Raw genomic sequence first — 6000 nt, 5'->3', positions numbered from 1 at the left:
AAAAAGAAACTCTGAATCGGACGCGGTTAACTGATTTACAGAATTGCCAATTATTCTGCTCCTTACGGAGACACCTCCACTACGATACTCCATCCTCAGAAGATCGAGAAAAAAATGGCTTTAACTTCGTGATTTCTTTTCTTATAACCAGATATTTTAATGGATCCGAAGGTCGGTATTTATTTTCACTTAAGGTTGGAAAGTGAAACTTTACAAAACTTGAAGTGCCATTACATTTTCATTTATATAAATCATTATTGAGACAGAAATAAATAGCTTTTATGTGCAGTCTTATGTTAACTGTCAGCACTTGTGAGCAGGGTAATATGATAAGTAACAATCCTCTTTTTTCATTATCTTGAAATGTATTTTATTAAGAATTTCAAGCCCGGCAATGTTTTACGTATCCAAGTCACAGTTACATTGTATAATACATTTGACGCTTAATCGAAATAAATCTATCCATCAACTTTTACATGTGCTATCTTATATTAGCTTTTCTTGCATATAAACTGTGCCAAATTGCACCCATTATAACAGTTTTTCCACATTCGTTTATTTAAGAAACAGACATTTTTTTATTCTGTCGGTTTATTTGGTAGAGTGTATTTTTATTTAAGGTGGCTCGGCCCTTTAACAGTGCGCATATTTTAACGCATGTTACTAACGACGAGCGCCTTGGAAACGGTCGCCTTGAGGGGTTTTCTCAAAAATAGTTTTGACGACATTGGAACGCGGGCGTGTATGAAAGCACCCTTTCCCGATGTCAACAAACCATGCAAAACGTTCTACAAAAGCCACAAAACAGGAAATACGTACGGTCAGGACTACAGAGTGGTTTGTTCATTTTTCACATAAAAATGACAGAATTATACATGATATATTAAAGCATAACATTTAAAAAAAGAAAATATAAATATTGACTTGTACGACGGTATCTGGTGCGTTCGCTCCAAAAACACATTCTCACCCTACACGTTCGCCCCTTGGATCCGTTCGCACCCTATTTTCATTTAAATACTGGTTGAATATATCAAAAGATGTCTTTTAGATGTATTAGTATATATATGAAAATATTTTGCCAATGACGCAATGTTTAACCGTAAACAAAGGATAGCGATGTAAACTGCATGTCACCTTTCGGCTTTCAAAAACAAGTAAAACCCATATAGTATGCTATAGTATAACGGCATCGGGGTTCATCTGCACGCTATAAATAATAAATAAATAAAACAATAATAAATAAGCTTTATTTAGAGTCGGCAAAGTGTACAAACAGAGTCAACATAAGCTCTAATGAGCTTTTAACCGTTTTATCCGTTTGGCGTTTTTTAACATTTTGTTACCGTCATAAATCTATTTTTTACTTGAAATATCTTCATTTCCAAGTATTGCTGGGATCTTATTCCGGAGTATGTGAAATATTTTCCCACTGCAAAATTTTGATAATATATGTAGTTACGTATTTTTTATTTGCCAAAAATTTTTGAACATAACAATTCCGGAGTATGGGAAATATTTTAACACTGCAAAATTTTGATAATAGTTAAGTATTTTTTATTTTCCAAAATTTTTTTTGGACATTACAATTTTCAAACAAAGACTAAATACTTGACAGTCACACATAACATTTTTATTTAAAGATTTATATACTTTATCAAATAATGGGCACGAAAATATCTAACAAATTTTCTCGTATCATGATTCTATGAAATTTGGAACTCTAGTACTATAACATGAGACCTCGGGGCCAATGTTTTCTATTTATAATATTTTCCTTTTACTTATTTTGCTATTTGTTAATTTTCTATTTTCTGTTGTATCTATCAATATGCCAACAGAGTTCGCATTAAAAAAAGAAAGAGGAAATATCAGCGTAAAAACTTAAATAATTGATTAAGAATGAGTTATCATAAAAGACTAACGGAACTCGAGCAACACATTTTTTGTTTTACGCAGAAAAAAAACCGGACATTTCAATAATTTGCAGTTTTCAACCTTTGATCATGTAGATGAAAGAAAATTGGTCAATAGCAACCGGGACCTTACTAGTATTCCGGCCTTATATATCGGTATATGATATTATCCCTCAATACCACATGCTTTGCGGCGCAAAATATTTGGCTTGACCAAGTCGGGATTTTGCCTAGGACACACATCCGCAGTCTATCGGGCAGTTCCAAACACTACCAGTTAAAGACATTATATATGCACAAAATCTATACTACTTACTAGGTTCAGGAAAAGTTGGGATTGTAATATTAAAACTCCGCCCAGTACACAGGGACGCTATAATAGTCGGTGATATTGGCAAACTTTAACTCCTGTCTTACTTTTTGACATGCGTTTTTTTCAAAAGGGAAGCTAATAAGGAAAGTTCTTGATTTAAAAAAATTAAAGTGGAGTGTGTCATTGCGGCAAGAGATATGCATGACAACTTTTTTAATGATGTGTGAACACTGGTTTGACCCACCTGCTAGCTGCAAAGAAACGTAATTATCGGCCTATGATGATAATATGGAGATGCAATTTTTTATACCTTTTCATATATTGAGTAGGTAAAAATGTAACCTTTTCCCTATTATGCTTGGGTTTCATGTAGTGTAATGTAAGACTAGAATACCAAAGTCTTAAAAGAGAAAATTTGGTTGATAAAATCACACCCGGGAACACCAAGAAAGATGACAGACGAAGAAGTTATGGAAACTTTATTGACCTTATCATATATTTTTGATAGTTTTCCCGACCTTTTCACATATTTTCAAGCTTGAAAAGGTGACCTATTCCAGCGGCACGTCCCATCACCTTGAATATAGGAAGTGCCCCCTCCCCCACCCCACCCGAGATAAATACGCAGCCTCGTATGGTAAAAAGGAGGAATTTTGTCCATACCAAGCATGCATTGTCCATTCATTTTCTAGCGACAGTCCATATAATTTTTGTGTTAACAAGAGTGCACAAGCTGAAATGTCTCACCTGCTTTACTAATCATCATTCATGATTGGTTTTATGTTGATATTCCTAAAGATAAAGTTTCACTACAGGTATCAGAAAAACTTAATATTATCAATGATCATGAAAATGATCAGATAAACCAATCCAAGCCAGCCTTACACAGTGGCGGAGCCAGAATTTTTCATGAAAAGGGGGGGGGGGGGTGACTGTCTAAGAGAGGCCTGCTCCAGTCATGCTTCAGTGATTCCCTATATAATCAACCAATGGGCCCTCCCCCTAAATTCGCCTCTGTTACAATCACCCCATCAACCAAATATTTTAAACATATATATAGTATGCCAGTAACAGACAAAACCATGAACATAAGGTTAAGTTCAGATAGACCCTGCAAGACAGGCATATTTGTTTTTCATTCATTATTTTGTACATAAATATGCCATTAGTTTTTTCATTTGAATTGTTTTAAATTGTACATTTGTCATTTGGAGGCCATTGTCGAAGGTTGTATGATGACATTTAGTTGTTTATTTCTGTGTCATTTGGTCTCTTGTGGAGTGTCTCATTTACAATCATATCACATCTTTTTACTTAATATTTCAATATATACATTTAATAATCATACCATACACCAAATATAACAAGAAATGATTGTAACAGGATGCTGTTACGAAGTCTCCCAAACGAAGCTCCCATAATTCGTAATTCCCAGGGTCGCCTGACATTGGGCAACTTCCAGTGAAAATTGGTTTGGTCCAGTAAAGTTATATGCATTAGTGATGCCTGGGGACTAACCTTGTATATCATTCAAATCATCTTGGCATGACAAACCAGAATACATATGGTTCAGGGGTGGGGATCTCAACCATTTACAAGATACTAGAACATTGGGGGTGAGGAAGAACCCCTGGGGACTGGCCCTATACGTCATTCAAATGTTCATTACATGACGAACAGGAATATATATGGTTTAGGGGTGGGGATCTCAACCATTTACAAGATATTAGAACTTTCTCAAATGGCAGGGGGTGGGGGTGACCCCCTGGGGACTAACCCTGTGTTTCATTTGATGTGCTTTATCATGACAAACCAGAATATATATGGTTTAGGGGTGGGGATCTCGACCATTTACAAGATATTAGAACTTTCTCAAATGGCAGGGGGTGGGGGTGACCCCCTGGGGACTAACCCTGTGTTTCATTTGATGTGCTTTATCATGACAAACCAGAATATATATGGTTTAGGGGTGGGGATCTCGACCATTTACAAGATATTAGAACTTTCTCAAATGGCATGGGGGTCGGGATGACCCCTGGGGACTAACCCTGTATATCATTCAAACCATCTTAGCATGACAAACCAGAATATATATGGTTTAGGGGTGGGGATCTTGACCACTTACAAGGTATTAGAACTTTCTTAAATGGCAGGGGGTGGGGGTGACCCCTGGGGACTAACCCTGTATTTCATTTGATGTGCTTTATCATGACAAACCAGAATATATATGGTTTAGGGGTGGGGATCTCGACCATTTACAAGATATTAGAACTTTCTCAAATGGCAGGGGGTCGGGATGACCCCTGGGGACTAACCCTGTATATCATTCAAACCATCTTAGCATGACAAACCAGAATATATATGGTTTTGGGGTGGGGATCTTTACCACTTACAAGATATTAGAACTTTCTTAAATGGCAGGGGGTGGGGGTGACCCCTGGGGACTAACCCTGTATTTCATTTGATGTGCTTTATCATGACAAACCAGAATATATATGGTTTAGGGGTGGGGATCTCGACCATTTACAAGATATTAGAACTTTCTCAAATGGCAGGGGGTCGGGATGACCCCTGGGGACTAACCCTGTATATCATTCAAACCATCTTAGCATGACAAACCAGAATATATATGGTTTAGGGGTGGGGATCTTGACCACTTACAAGATATTAGAACTTTCTTAAATGGCAGGGGGTGGGGGTGACCCCTGGGGACTAACCCTGTATATCAATCAAACCATCTTAGCATGACAAACCAGAATATATATGGTTTAGGGGTGGGGATCTTGACCATTTACAAGGTATTAGAACTTTCTTAAATGGCAGGGGGTGGGGGTGACCCCTGGGGACTAACCCTGTATTTCATTTAATGGACTTTATCATTTAGAACATTTTCAATTAAAAAGATTGTTTCTATCACAAACGGTTTTCAATTTATAATCATTTGAAAATTTAAAAAAATAAAATCCCATAGGGTTCTATAGTAAAACCCTCTTTTCTATTTGCCCCTCAAAGTACCCCTTTAAAAACCCCATTGCACAAACAAAACCCTGATTGCACCACTAGACATGTTAGTCTAACATATTGTGAAACCCTAAGTTAATCTGACAAGCGGTTTTGGAGAACGGGTGCGGACAAGTTCAAATTTAAAAGCGGCGGAAGAAGAAGAAGAAGAAGAAGAAGAAGAAGAAGAAGAAGAAGAAGAAGAAGAAGAAGAATAATAATAATAATAAGAACTGAGCAAAAACAATAAGTCTTCCCAAACTTCGTTTGGGAGACTTAATAACCCATTGATTACACAATGTAGCATGTTAAAAGAGGACTTACCATTGACCAATGAACCATGCAAATGTGGTCAATGACAATTGCCAGACAGACATGTACTCCTTACAATTGTGAATCATTGCATACATATAGTTTATCTACTACATGTACTTTTAGTATTAGAAAAAACAGACAAAAACACAAAAACATGACATTGACAAATGACCTATTGCTAACAGTATCTGATAAACAACCCTAATCAGGTAACTTTAACCTTGATCACTGATCCATGAAATGTGCTTGAGATCTTTGTAGCAATCTGTATTAATTTGAGTGCATATCTAAATTTACAAAACAAAATTAATCTGGATTATTGTGATACTATAAATTTAGAAATTATTGTGAGGTTATTATTAGTGCAAATAATACGACAGGGTGAATATCGCAAAAATTATAATAAGAACTTGCATTCTGATAACTGAATTATAGATCTTTATGCAGATTTTTTTT

Source organism: Mytilus californianus, unplaced genomic scaffold (genome assembly GCF_021869535.1).
Source record: "Mytilus californianus isolate M0D057914Y unplaced genomic scaffold, xbMytCali1.0.p SCAF_9, whole genome shotgun sequence".
Classification (NCBI taxonomy): domain Eukaryota; kingdom Metazoa; phylum Mollusca; class Bivalvia; order Mytilida; family Mytilidae; genus Mytilus; species Mytilus californianus.
This window is presented reverse-complemented; position numbering follows the sequence as displayed.